General features: G+C 34.9%; 1 protein-coding gene across 1 annotated transcript in view; it reads left to right on the top strand.

Annotated features, from left to right (window-relative positions):
• The first annotated feature begins 454 nt into the window (after window positions 1–454).
• LOC113239396 (CDC42 small effector protein homolog) overlaps window positions 455–15,960 on the top strand; it is a 51,704-nt gene continuing 36,198 nt past the window's right edge. The window contains exon 1 of the mRNA XM_026476385.1: window positions 455–636. The gene's annotated coding sequence lies outside the window, so the exon portion shown is untranslated. The remainder of the gene's footprint in view (window positions 637–15,960) is intronic.

Here is a 15,960-nt window from a genome sequence, read left to right as displayed (position 1 = left end):
ATAAATAGGTATCTTTTTTCCAACGGTGCACCGAAAGCGTAAATAAATTTACAAATTAAGCGACAGTTTAATGGCGCGTATGCAATTGCATACTAATTACCCTTGACTTGAACAAGGACTTCAAGTGAGACGTGAGAAATTGTCGTATATCCCAACTTTACGAGTTTAAATAATAAGATACGTGGCGAGAGGGCAACAGAGCCGCGATGTCCTTTCGCCTTTTCTCCCCGCAAGTAAGAAATGCGTAAACGACCAACCACGTTGTATATATTACGGACCGAAACTAAAGCACACGCAACGGCGTACACAAAAAGTCATACTGTGACGAGCGTGCAGAGGGGGCTTTCTTTACTAAAGTGCGGCCACCATACGACCTTTTTCGCTTTACCATGGACAAGTCGGCCGGCGCTCTAACCACGTCTTGGTTGTCTCACGTCATCAGTTGCTCGCAGCCACGCGTGCTCGGCACCCGTCTCGCACGCCGACTGCCGTACTATTACCAACTAATATTACATTACCTATTTAACCACTGACTTAGTGAACAGTTGTACTAACGATCGTTTCTGTTAACGACTCTCTTCTTCGATCTGAACCAGTCAACGTTTACATCGGCACCCGACACCTCGGTTCTTCAGAGTGAGTAGTAAAACTATATTGATATTTATTTCGGTTTGTTCCTTTAAGTTTGACTTAAGTTCCAACTAAGTACATTACTCGTTAAGGGCGTTTATGCAGGTTGATAACGCTAGTTATACGTAAATTGTGTTATGATCGTTTGCTGTGCCGATGGGAACATGTTAAGGCATTTCCGTTACTTGTCTTGTTTTGAACTCGTCTGACTACAAGTTACCCATTCCTCGGTTTGTTCAATGCATCACATATGAGAGAGAGTAATCTAATTTCTATTTAAATGAATATTCAGTGATCGACGGCGATTAAGTATGTTATAGGATAGCATGGGTATTAACACCTTGTGAACAATAAGTGCTAATGTGCTGTGAATTGTAATGTATTTGCTTGCATGATCTCCAGTATGACTCTACAAATTTGCGAATTTCCTCGTATTATGGGTAGGTACATTCCAACACACGCTTATAAGTATGACGTTAGTTCTATTATCTTAATATAAACATCAATCGTGAGTTAGTAGGAACATATCGATTAGCTTTGTAACATTTCGATTAATTTATATATTTATAAATCGCTCCCTTAGTGTAAAAAGGCCACAACTGCAAAATGGTAACTTTTTAGGAGTGAGGTTTATATCTACGAAATTAGTCGATAACATTTTTATGCGTAAAAAGGATAGTTATGATATTTCATATTGTACATATGATTCATTTCATGTAGCTCCTGATATTTTATTTTAATGACGAGTGATTTTTTATTTTATTTTAATTTATTCGCAAATCAATGGCTTTCTTACAGAACAAAAACGTAAATAATTATGGAGAGATAGTCATAAGTCCTCACCAACCTCGCCTTAAGTTATAACTATTTATCTAGTTAATATACTATGACAAATTCTCAACAATAATAAAATAAATACCTACTAGCCAAAAAGTAAATAACTAATGAGACGCTTTACTTGCCGATGCAACAATAGAGTTAAAAAGATCAATATTAACCTGCTTGGACAATAAATTAAAGCTGTTACTTGCACGTAAGAAATAAGCATTCCGCCGAAAGTTCGAAGAGGCGGAAGAACGCACAGAAGTCAGTTAAACCTAAGGGTCTTTGTAGGGGCTCTAAGGGCTTGGACACGAGTGAATCTACGGCACCAGAAGCAATTTTACACAAAAATACAAGGTCTGCAATTTGACGTCCTCAAGTGGCAAAAGATGATGTTTCTTACAAATTTACTTGACTCGTACCGCTCCCTAGTTCGAAAACGTAAAAACTTAATAAATCTCCTTTGCACATTTTCAATTCGATGTATGTAAGGTATTGAGGGTTCCAGGCCTGTGACGCGTATTCCAGGTGGCTGCGGACAAATGTACAACGTAACATTTTGGGAGTCGTATTCCAGAACACTACTCAATGCTCAAGTCAGGATTTGAGCAGACTTGAGTATGATTTCAAGCACTGGAAATACGACCTTAATGGCAAGGACTTGAGTACGATTTCGAGTGCTTTGAATCATACTCAAGTCCTGACTTGAGCATTGAGTAGAGTTCTAGCATACGACCCTTAGTGTCTTGGCCGGTCTAATAAAATCTCTGGAGTTACGCATCACAAATCCGCGAGGTTTGGAGGCTTTTTAGAAATAATAACGTCAACATACGAAGCAAATAGCAATTGATGATCATCAAGCATACCAAGATCCCTACCACAATAATCAAGCATACCACAATATCGAGTTGGAGTTTAATATATTTCAATTAATAGTTGAAATGAACTAAGTTACTTTTGCGGCTAAAAGTGACAACGCTTCCCTTAGACGGATTAATGCGTGTTATCGAAGGTGTCAAGCCTCATAAGGTCTTCTTGAAGCGGGATTGCATCAGACTCTCACGAAATAGGTGCTATAATCTTCATATCAACCACGTAACATACAAGTTGTGATGATTTATAACAATGCTCGATGTAGTTCACAAAAATCGCGAACAAGCGAGGGGCGAGCAAGGATCTCAGAGACGTAATTTTTTACTACAACAGCCTGTGACCTGTTGTTGATGTACGACTTCAGCCACAGACTATTAAACAGATCGCCATTGATACGGACGTTCTGCGATTTGCGTACAAGTAAATCATGCCCAATCCGGTCAAATGCTTTGCTATAGTCCGTATAAACGATATCAAGTTGGTAGCCATTATCCATAAAAGCACTATGATCACATCTGACGTATGATCATGTGGCTATATAATACAAGGTTAGGAAATAATTTTATAAATGATATAGATTACTATTCGAAACGTATTTAAACACGGAAAGTTCCGCAATAAAAAAAAGAAAGAAAGAAAGATACGGTTACAATAAAAGCAGCAGGCAGTAGCAAGTGGATAAATCAAGCAGTAGGTACACGAAATTAACAAAATTAACACGTTGCTCGTTTCAACGCGGCAGTCAAGGGTAACATAAAAGAGCGATAAGTAAATGGTATGCAGTTCATTGCAGATATTTGTTATATATCATCACTACGTTCAGAGGAAAAACTTAAAGAGACATGTGTTACAATACTGTTGTCTCTTGGCCGGCTTTGTAAAACAATTTAAAGAATATTCGACAAATAACTATCATTAAAGTCCATTATGAAATAAAGCTTCTTCAATAAGGGGAAACTTGTGATAATCGCACGCAGGATAGAGAAGCAACGAAGCTGAGGAAGGGAGGATGCTTCAAACTATCTTCGGAATATTTATTTTATTGAATAGCATGATTTTTTTATTGTCGTTTGACGTGATACTGTTATATATATGTATATGATATAAATATCTCTTAGTCGTTTTCTAAGATACACAAATTCCTAAGTATCCAAGTACATTACAACACTCCTACCTACCTTTTCTAAATGGTTGATTAAGTAAGCCAGTTCTATAAAGCACCAAGAGTCTAGTAAATCACAATAAAACATAGATTATTATTAAGAGTCTATATACTACCTCAGTTCGAATTTAATTTTTTTCCGTACTAATACGGTCCATATTGCGAAGGTCGAGCAGCAGGAACATTGGCTTTATTTCTGAGTTTATTTTTTACAAACGATATTACAGCCATTTGAAAAATGTGTATTGTATGCTATAAGTGTTGCATTTAGTTCAGTTGATATATAAAAAAAATTGGTATAATGTAAAATACCTATTGATTACAGCAGTTTTCTTGTAAAATTTCGAGGTAAGTTTGTATTTTTTCCATCGTGTTTTTACACCGTATATTAATCAGAGTATATCTTCAATTTTACTATATTTTTTGACAAAAGTGATTGATTCAACACTTTCACTGTTATGCGTAATCAACCGAAGCCATTTGAGGTCGTATTGAAAGGGTTGTAACCCTAACTAGCCGGGAACAGGTTCACAGCAATGAAATGAAAAACTTCCGGTCCACAAAATTTATTAAAGAATTAAAGTTTAAAGAAAGGCTGTAACAATATAAAGGTAAATGTAAAAAAAACAGGTATAACAGTATAAAACACTCCCTACACTTTATTATTAAGGCGCTTACCCCTAAATGGGCCGAGAAACTGAATTACATAAATAGATACAGGAAGGGTGTAGACTTATAAAATTATTACACATGATTAGCTTATTAACAGCTCCGACTGTTGTGGCAGTCGAGCTGGGAGTGACCGTGGTACGAAAACAAAATGAGAAAGTGAAGGAAGATGGAACAATTCAAATTTAAATAAAAAAAATTATAAGATACAAGAGGAGAGGGGCGATACAAAGAGGTGAGATGACGGTGTAAGGAGGTCACACCGTCACAGTACAGACTCTTATGAGGGGTATTAGCTCCGTGACAAAAAAATTAAGTTTGTAGAGAATCAATCATTTTTCAAGTAAGGGATCTGAAAAATCATAATTATGCCTTTTCTGCAAGAAATGAACTGAATGATTGAAATGAATTTAAGTCTTATGTGTGAAGAGATACGTAAAGTTGACCAAGTTCCGTACTAGATTAATTTAGAGCTACAATTTGTTAGGGGTTAAAGAGATTACGATTGGTTTTTGTTTGAGAAGGTTAACAAGTAGTTGAAAACAGAACAATGCAATACACACTTGGAATACAATAATCATCTGTGCACGTCGTCAAGACCTTTAAGATACATTCTTTGTCTTATTAGAATAGCTAACGTGCGCGTGAGCATTTATGCCCATTGTTCCGGTGACATCTTGCTGAAGTCCTTTATGTCATTCGATATAGAGCATTCCTTGCTAAATATTTTTAACATAATGTAAGTTAACAATACCGTGAAGCAAAAAATATTTCTACGAACCAGTTAAGAAAATTACAAAGAAAATTGTAAGCGGCGTTAGAGAACCAGTCGGAAGTGCATACGGAAACTCAATAATTGTAACTTTTTATGAAAAAAAACCAACGTCAAAAGTTTTATTGAAATCGGTTATTGGAAAGTGCGCGAAATCAAATTCAATTCCCTAGTTTGCCACCCTTAGAGGTGGAATATTTCCTTCAAATAAATGGGACCAATACTCACGTACCCTCTTTCCAGTAAAAAAAATCAAACGGTTCACAAATTGTTGTCGCGTTGTCGAGTCGTCGCGTAACATACATACAAAAAACATTCAGCGCTTAACGGGCGTGTCACGTCTGCCAACAGCACGCAGAGTTTCGCGGACATTTGGGCTCAGCCTGCCATTTTCGCTTTTGAATGTTATGGTCGTTTCAATTACCACGTACTAAACCTCAAAAATTGTGAAAAGTGCCTTATTTTGTTACTTTAGAGTGCAAAAATGATAGTCACACCTGCAGCTTGATTTTGATTGCCTCTCCCGATCGGAAACTGCGTCTCTTCCGAGTCGAGGCGCATAATTGCGATTCACAACTAGCCGATCGGCCACTTGTGAATCGCAACTTTTGACGTTTCAAATCGGAACAATGGTTGATTTAACTCACAAATTAGAAAGATATAGTACGAATCAGGTTCATCTTCTCGCTCGGGAACTCATCTGATTTCGAGACTACCCGATCGGTTCGATACCGATGTGAATCAAAATCAGCATGCTATATTATCCACGGCCACGGTGGTGTTTCATGTTATCATTAGGTCTTATTTTATTTTTTTTATATAAAATAATCTGTTTATCGTAATAGATTTTTTGTTATAAGAAACGAAAGTAAATTATACCCCTGCAATAATGGTCGATTTTTATTGGAGAACGTTAATAGGCGTTAATCGTTCGTGGTCTTCCAGCTAATGTAGCTAGATGGCAACATATTCAATGTTCGATGTGAAATCAAAACGTCTGCTGGGCAAAATATAAATTATATTAACAGTCCAGAAATTGTTAAATCTTTTTAAATTAGAAACTTCGACTAATAATTGTCAGGATTTCACAGTGCTTTAACATTATGATAGTGTGAGTTTTGGCAACAGCGGTTCTGGTAGTGACCGAGTCTTAAGGCCGGTCCATTCATTTTTCTTCGATACCTTACGTATTAGCTAGGCATAGAGAAGGGTGACACCAGGACTTCGAGCATCTTCTATATTATAAATATTCAAATTCTTTATAATGTTAATGTCACTTTGAAGAAATGCGCTTCAGTAAGCATGGTACAAAAAATGTCATAAGTTGAACAGTCTTATTATGTAGTCGTATATAAGGCATCACAATAGTTGTTATTTATTTTGTTGATTTATATCAGTTAAAGTTACACACACTTTAGTCACGAGTAGGTCTGCTTTTTGCATGAGTTCGATGGCCGTTGTGAGTCATGTAGCAAATCGAAGATGTACACGCCTCTTGTCAGTAAGTACCCACGTAAATATTACGCTAGGTATACCTACAGGGATACGCAGGGAAAGTACTTAAAATATTAGAGACAGGACATTTGCATCATGAAGAAATTATTTTATTTTTCAAAGCAATACTGCATTCAAAGGAAATAAAGTTAAATTTGTTAGCAGTCGATGGCAGTAAGGCTCCTTGTGAATGTGTTCGTCCAGGGAAATGCAAATGGAAATGCACATTATCATCTTTTTTTAATGATTGATCCACTTTCTCTGAGACAAAATAAATTAAATCGATGGTTATTTTAATCTGTTCTGACGTACGCAAAAATGTTTGATTTGTATAAATTAACTTTGATAGTTTCATGTTAGGCCTCAAAATGAGCATTAAAAATAAAGTTTAGATATTTATTTTTAAAACTAAGTAAATATTGAGTATATTTGTAAAATAATATTGTATTAATTATAATATAATTTGACCTGAAAACATGTTTGGAAACACAAGCAAGTCAGCTTCTGGCTAATTCTTTTTTATATACTAATCTAACCTAAACTACTAAATGGAGGGCATAAACAAGCAACCAAGATTTATTAGGCGATCAATATCAAAAGATATACTGTTTATAAATGTCGTCAATCCTTAAAGGAAAACACCAATGATAAAAAAGATCAAATATTATATACATATAATATACCAAATATTAATTTAGTATGTTTACATAATAATAGTGTTACCTTGAATACATTTATAATTTATCCGTCGATAAACGATTTTTAATGTTTAATTATATATTAATTGTTAAAAATGGAACAATTAATATATATATTCAACATAAAAAAAATGGTGGTTATTTAAAAAAGTGCACATGTACAATAGATCAATGATTTCTTTGAGGATCAAATAATATTATCCCATTTTAAATTAAGATACTACGTTATTATTAATTCTTATAATTTTACCCTTTCGATCGGCATCATAAAAATGTATGATTTTTGAACGTTTGGTGGGTAGGTATTGTATCCAGTTGAAGCAAGCAACTTTTAAAAAAATGCTGTGTTACTTACTTATTCTTAAAGTGTCCATGAAGCAAAATATCCTATCCACAATACTGCCGTTCTTGTCGTAACTAATGTATCTTTAAAAAATGTCATTTACGATGATTTTGCTTAACAGTAAAACTGAAACTAAATAAGATATTAAAAAACCGCTCGATTCGCTGATTTCAGATATGTTAATAACCTAATTTCGCTAAAAATGTCGAATACGTTTGTTATAATAAGGAGGACAGAATATTTAAAAACTTTCCCTCTGTGTCCCTTAGTCATGAGACGCCCAGTATAGTGTTTGGAGTAAAAGCTAAGTAAGCTGAAGAACCCAATAACTATTTTAAATTCAATGATTGCCACACGTTATATGCTACTTCAATTAACGTTTTGCCAATCATTGAAAATAGTACTAGCTGTAGACTATACCACTTTCGTATCGTCCTCGATTTTATTGCAAAAGATTTAAAATCTGCCATTTTATGGTCATAAATCGTGAAGAAAGTGTAAATTTATTCATTTCAAATTATTCTAATAATTCAAAATGTTTCAATCGATTCCACGATTCGTGTTTTCGAGGGTATGTTTCTTAAAAGAAAGATTCGTAAGGATCATTTTAGGATAACTCTTTAGCATTAAACATAATGCAGTAGTGCAACTTTCCATCCAAAACATGAATAAAAAACATACATACTAATAAGCACACACTGTATCGCAGGTGCCATAGACACACACATAGACAACCACAAATTACACCCAAACTCCCGAGAGAAATAAATGTAGGCCTTACTAATATTTCTACCGGCCCGGGAATCGAACCCGAGACCTCTGCGTGGTAGTCCGCTTGGTAACCGTTCGGCCACGGAAGCCGTTCAATTAAAATTAAAAATATGTACATATATTCTTTATTGCACCAAAAATACATCAGAAAACTTAATTATAGAAAAAGTGAATAAAGGTGGACTTATCTGTAAAAGAGATCTCTTCCAACCAACTTAAGGCAGTGAGAACAAAGGTCATAAGCGGGCAACACTGTGTACAAAGTAAAAAGGAAGGAGAAAAATAATAAACTTAACATGTAAGCAGAAAAATAAAATAAAAGATACCACTTACGTAAGCATTATAAACACATATAATATATTATATATACACACACATACAATACACATATAAGATGATTACGTAGATAGTTCAGCAAGAAAGTGCGCTATCAACCTTTTCTTGAAAGAAGCGATCGACGGACTAGATTGGATGTGAGAAGGGAGTCTGTTCCACAACTGCACTGCTCGAGAAGAAAAAGAGTTAAAAAGAAATTGGTACTGTAGCTGGGACGTACGAGCATCTTAGTGATGCTAGGACGTCTTGAGCGGATGGAAGGAGGCAGCAGCTTAAACCGGGAATAAATAAAATTAGCTCACAAATTTTTTGTTTCAATTCATGAACTAAAATATCGTATATACACAATATGTTTGCAAGAGACTGGTATCAGAATTACGCAGAAACTTATAATACAGAATACCAGGTCTCTCTTGAATGTAACTTCTCTAACATTGTATTCCAGAGTCATAATCCGTGCTGAGAGAACTGGTATTTGTATTATAAGTTACTGCGTAGTTTAGTTACCAGTCTCTTGCAAACATGTTATGTGGAGTTACTACCCACAATATTTTAGTTCATGTAGTTATAAGTATTATAAATATCCTGAACACCAATACAATACAAATTGAAACCAAAAATTCGTGGTATATACTAACTACCAAACCGTGAAATTCAAACTTACACTACTGCATATGTTTAATGCAAAAGAGTAATTCTAAAATGATCCAATCTTTATTTTAAACAACATAAAATCAAAAACATCTATCGTAGAATCGATTTGAAGTATTAGAATCATTTAAAATAAACAAAATTTACACTATTTTGACGACTTAAGACCAAGAAAAGACAGATTTGAAATCTTACTTCCATGGACGAATTCTTTCACAGGGGTCTTTGCTGTTACTAACTATAAACTAAACTATGGAATATCTTAAATTTTTTCGACCCCGATATTTGTTTCATGTCGGGGCTGCACTGACGGTCACGTCTCACACCGCCCATGTAGGATTCAGGATAACCATTCATTTCAACTAACTCATTTACATATGTAAGTGCTAATATACTAATAGATCACCTTTGTTTTGCGTAGTTACTAGCTACTTAGCGGCTTGTAATAACTCTATTTTGAGTTTTCCTGACTGCTTACGTTGAGTCATTTCTGAAACAAGCGTTACTATTATTTTCCAGCAAACACTAACTCTCGTGCTTTGAATAAAAATCAGTGCCGTTCATACATGGACAACACACTGAACCAACGGTCGTTAACATATTCTTTAGGTTGAATTTCTACATGACAACTTCAACTGATATTTGAAGCGTATTTTAATTTTTTTATCTATGTTTCTATCTATTCAGAATAATATTTTTTATACGGAGGTCATGTTGACGGTGCCTTTTCAGGAAATGTTACAAAAGGAAATTTTATGTTCCACTTTTGCATTAATTCTACCCTTTAAGTGTCACTTTATTTAAATTTCATATTTAAAGTGTATTCCATAGCATTTAAGTTCATTTGAAAAGAGCAATACCTAGAGTTTCTTGCTCGTTCTTCTTAGGGAGGTCAGCACAGCAGACGAGCAATAGCATAAAAACATTTCGTTGTCAAGTGTTTTATTTTACTTTTTTTATTTTATCGAGTGACGGGACGAACAAGACGTGCGCTTGGTGGTAAGCTACACGCCTGTGCATAATTCCATAACAGTTACATTGCCACGCAAAGGATTACATCGCAAAGATCTTATGGGCACGCCCACAGAGACATAAGTTGACAAGTCCCGTGCGCCTCTTATTTCACAAGCACCCTTATCCTTCTAAACCGAAACGTTCACATTGCTGCTTGGCGGCAGAAGTTGACCTAATGACTTCCCTGGACCAACTCTTTCACAAGGAACTCAACTGCTCTTCAATGGAATACATGATTATATTACTTTGATTTTACTATTCCATGTTTTTCTTGTCGTGTCTCATGTCCACGATAGCCCGTCGATTACCGCCTTCAACAAAAGTTGATAGCGCACTTTCTTGCTGAACCTTCTTTGTATCTAATCATCTTTTTGTTATTACACGAATTTATTTCATGTAGCACAGCGGCCTATCTCTAAAACAGCTAGTTCATCAAAAAGATACATTGAACAATACCGAGGCCAAGATTTGAAACGCAAACCCGATGAGTAGAATTTTTATCCAATATTACGCGATTATATTAAACAAAAACACAAAAGCAGCGACACATACAATTGTGTGTTTGTTATACATTATTATATATCTTATCAGTTTATAATACTTACTTCAGTATCCATACTGTTTTATTTTTTATCTATTAATTTATTATAAGTATTTCTCCCTATTTCTCTGTCTCAATCTGTTGCCCGCTTGTGACCTTCTCACTTGGGTTGGCTGGAATAGATCTCTTTTAGAGATAAGTAAACTTTCTTCTTTTGTGTCTGTTTGGTGCAAATAAGAATAATATATACTATTTTTCAAGGGTGGTTTATATAATTATAAAATTCACAATTGCAAGGGAAATTCATAGCTAAACAAAATACGCCGGCCCCATAAAGTCTTTCTTCTATTGTTTCATTCATAGTTCATAACACTTAGGTTACCTACAATACATTAACAAAGCCAGTATAAGACAATGGCGATTATATGAAATAACACATGCTATTAATGCCTGCAAAATTCAATGATCGTGTGATAGAAAGAATGTGATATCAAGAAAAGTTTTTCTTATGCATAGGAATTTATAGAGTTCGCAACAATACGCGTGTGTTACCAACCCTTATCATCATCCTAAATATAAGAGCCACCCTCTTGTCGGTATAGCATCTGCCACTCCTCACTGTCCATAGCCAGCTTGTTGACGTCCTTACAGCTGCCCTTTGAAAATTTTTTGCTTTAATTGTTCACTATACGCCATTCTTGGTCTTCCTCCCTGTGTTCCTTCCCTACCCTTATTACTACTAATTGTTACCACTCTTAGGGTCGTATTCTAGAACTCTATTCAATGCTCAAGTCAGGATTGCACTGGCAACACAAGCACTGGAAATACGACCCTAATAGCAAGGACTTGAGTATGATTTTCAGTGTTCACTGCAATACTCATGTCCTGACTTGAGTATTGAGTAGAGTTCTGGAATACGACCCTTAAAATGTCAATGCTCTATCTATTATGTTATAAATTTTGCGAATAAAAATTTTATTTCTGTCTGAAGTTCTTAAGCGTTACAGACAATTTAAATTTAAATTTAAATTTAAAAAATCAAAATTAAAATGCAAGAAAATTAATGTGCAATAGTTTTTTGAATATTATATTTACTGGGGTAATGTAATGTACATCCATTTTGAAATTACCAAATAAGAAGTAAATTTTCCTCCCCGCTACCTTGGGATATTTGAGTTGTCGCATCTTCGGATATTAAAATTATGGGACGAACAAGTCGTGGGCCTGATGATAAGCGACACACCTGTCCATAACAGTTGCAGTGCCGCTCAGAGTTTTAAATCGCCAAGATCTGAGGCACTGCTTTTGCGCCCGTCGCCCTGAGACATAAGTTGAAAAGTTCCATGTGCCTGCAATTTCACAAGCAACCCTTCTAACCCTTTAAAACTCACATAACTGTTTTGCGGCAAAAATAGATAAACTGGAAGTACTTCCCTGGACGAACTCTTTCACAAGAAGCTCCATTGCTACAAAAAATATTTAACGGAAATAGATTTTCATGGCAAATAATAAATTATTATATCATTTATATAATTTTTTTGTTTACGATCTGTTTAGTTTGTTCCGGTTTTGAAGGGTAGTAAGGCTGCTGGTGAAATTACAGGTACAAGGCATTTCCTCTCAGCTATTTGCGATTTAAAGCTCTGAGTGGCACTGCAACTACTATAGTAACCGGGTCGCTTACCTCAAGGCTCACGACTTGTTCGTTCCGACACTTAGTAACATAAAAAAACTAAGATCATTGGTCATTGATTGCAGTATCGCCTTAGTGTTTGTATTGACACTAACTTCTAAGACTTCTTGACTTAAGATTTTATTTGTAAGTCAATGCTTAAGATCCTTAGTTTGCAATATACCTCACGGCTTGGACAGATTTTTGTAGTCAGGCAACTATACGAGATATATCGCACTTGACAACTAACAATATTATCTCAAAAATTGCGTTTTGTTATATTTTATCTCAAATAAGTATCATTCATACCTATACGATTTAATATCAAAGAGACAGGACAAGACTGTCACTTTGAAATTTATTAAATAGGTAATATTAATATAATATAACGCAATTTTTGAGATAATACTATGTTAGTTTTCATGTGCGATACATATATATATAAGTTCTATAGGTATATATTTGTATATAGCGCCTCCTTACGAATATCAAACGTATGGGACAGTTTATCGTACTATTTTGAATATTTTGTAGTTTAAACTTATTTATTTCGCTTTACGCATTACGTAACGTACTTTCGATATCAGTTTAATTTTTAGTTGATTTTTTTTAATTTACGGATTAATCGCCTGGGCTCACTTAACGATTACATATTTATATACTTCTTCCATCTCTCTCCTCAGCATTATTATTCCCATCTTATGATGAGGGTCTGCTTTTCTTGTCCGTAATCTCCACTTTGCTCTGTTGGACGTGTCGTTTGCTGAAACATGGCAGCTCCCAAATCTTTGGTGATTTGATCTGTCCACCTAACGGTCTTCCTCGTTTTCCTCGTTATACATATAATACGTAGATTTTTTTTATAATGTCTTGTGCTTGACGACAGAAATGGGTAAGGTGGCAGTACTTTTCCATATATCTATATATATACATTATATCCTTCTTCCATATGCCCTATAAATACTAACAGGCATTAACATGGTATATAACTCTATGCCACAAGTACATATATGTAAACGTTACATAACAGCCTCGGCGCTATTCTATTCATTCACTTAAGTATCAATGCTCCACTTTCTTATAAATACCTATCCTAACATACGTTACGCATTGAAATAATAACTATAGGTTGATGTATATGACTCATAGTACAAAATAACAATACGCACGCAAAGAAACTCACATGTTCTCTGGCCGACCTGAGTCTGCCAAACAATTCCAAACGTGATAAGCACTTACCTGTCCTCGTAACTAAATAAAAACTAGCAAATCATTTCCAACTCTACTCAACATGCATTACGGTTTAATATCTATCTTTCAAATACCGCCTTGTTATTGTTGAAGATAGAGCGAGATGGGATTATCCATATCACAGCTCGTTAAACAGAGAGCAAAAACAGTACTTGATAGTGATGTGACTAACTTTTAATACAGTAAGTTTAAATAGACCGAATTTTGCGAATCGAAGCAATGATGTCAACCATAAACTACAGCACAAGATCTGGGCGTCTCGTTTTGTTTTATGCAAATGAAACTTGTAACATTTTCATTAATTTACTGCCTATAACCTACACTATAACTCATTTTCCATATTGCTATTTTGTGTTAAATATCATATTTATAATGCGATGCGAATTATTGCGTAGGCGAATGCGTTACTAACACCATCAGCAAATTCGCAAAATGTGCTTTTGCGTAGTAAATAACACACATTTTTGTATATTTAACACATTCTATTTAATACTCATACTCACTCAATACTCGTACAAGATAAAGATAAAAATTAAAAAGTTCTTTGGTTTTTTACAAATATCCTATTGGTACATTGCTTTTATCTACATCCATTAAAGTACTAGATAAAGTGTAAAAGACAATTTTTTACCAAATTTAAGAACGAATGCTGAATTTGATTTAAACAATGTTTTGATTTTTTAAAATAAACTGAAAAATATAGCCTCTCTGATCACGCAGCCGCCGCCCCATACCGATCGATAAACCACCAGTCGCTGATGCCGACGCCGCCGCCGCCGACGCTTTTGCTATCAGCGCACATCTCTATTATCGACTCTAGCGCTTATTTATAAATAGATTGACCTCTACCTATAAATACAATTATTTACACATAGATTAAAGAAGAATTTGTAGCGCGTTCAATTTGCATAGATCTTTTTAATATCTGTACCCACCAAACCTAGAACGACCAGCAGAGTTCACTGTTTTATTCCCGCATCACTTTAGATTTAGTGACGTCACGAGCGCATATGGAATCTTTATGAGGATGGCCCACGGCATTTCTCGCGCTTTCTAATTCTTTAAACTGAGCTCCGAAATGAATTCAACATGAATTATATGAACTTTACACTAATTACAGATAATATATGTATATGTACGGGTATGTACCTCTAGTATACTAAAATATACGCCTGCACGGATGGATAACGATTTGTTAATGTCGAAAGGGTATTTCAAATATATTAGGTGGTTTCGGGATCTAAACCGCGTTTATTTATTATGTATTGTTATAATATGAACGAGTGTAGCGTAAATTGGAGTGCCCTGTGGAAAATTAAACATACGATATAGAATTAATAATTTTCGTAAGTATAGTGAAAAATCAGGTGGTTTGCATTAATATTAGACATAACTCCTGTTTACCATCTCCCTCGCACATGTTCTTTATAAAAACAAATTAACCATTTATTACAACACTGAGTGAAATTTATTCCTATTCACGTAGAGCTCCATCAATTTCATAGAATCTGACAAGAATTGATACGAAATCTATTAATGTACACGTTACAATTCCGAACAGCGGTCGTGCAATCATGCGGGTTGTTTAGTACCTACATATAGTTTAATCAATACATTGTTGGTTACTATAACAACGGGTGCCTATCACCGTCCTCAAAATACGATCCTCGTGTAAACACCATCTGGGTGAAGCACGTAGCGAAGACGACTGTTGGTAACGTTTCGTAGACATGAAAATGAGTAAGTGCAAATGAGTAAGTAACTGCGCACTTATTTTCACTTAGTAAGCTAAGTAACGTAACTCAAGGTTTTACATTTTTACTGTAACATTCTATAGTGACAAATTATTTTCTCTTGTTTATTTTGCCGACTGGAGGAATAATCGTTAGCTTATATATAGTCCCACTGCAATTGCAAGGATACTATTTAACATGGTATGATGGTGTACAATTTTGAATATTGTACGTCTTACGGATGGATGACACACAATTTGTACACATTCACACATTCGACACTATTATACACTTACATACACATGTACACATACTTGCACTCACACACACTAACACTTAGGTTAATCTATTTTTAGTCTGAAAAGTTAAAAATTACTGTAATTAGTGAAATTTGTATCAGTTGTAACACCAGTTATAGTAGATATTAAGGTAGTCTGTTTCATCATCTTAAAATAATATAAGAGCAAGATTACTATTAATATTATAGAAGAGCCATGTTCCCTAACACAGACCCTAACAAGCCTAAAA

The sequence above is a fragment of the Hyposmocoma kahamanoa genome, unplaced genomic scaffold (genome assembly GCF_003589595.1).
Source record: "Hyposmocoma kahamanoa isolate Upper Pololo Valley unplaced genomic scaffold, ASM358959v1 99879, whole genome shotgun sequence".
Classification (NCBI taxonomy): domain Eukaryota; kingdom Metazoa; phylum Arthropoda; class Insecta; order Lepidoptera; family Cosmopterigidae; genus Hyposmocoma; species Hyposmocoma kahamanoa.
Note: the sequence above shows the minus strand (reverse complement) of the source record. Positions and strands in the feature narration are given on the sequence as shown.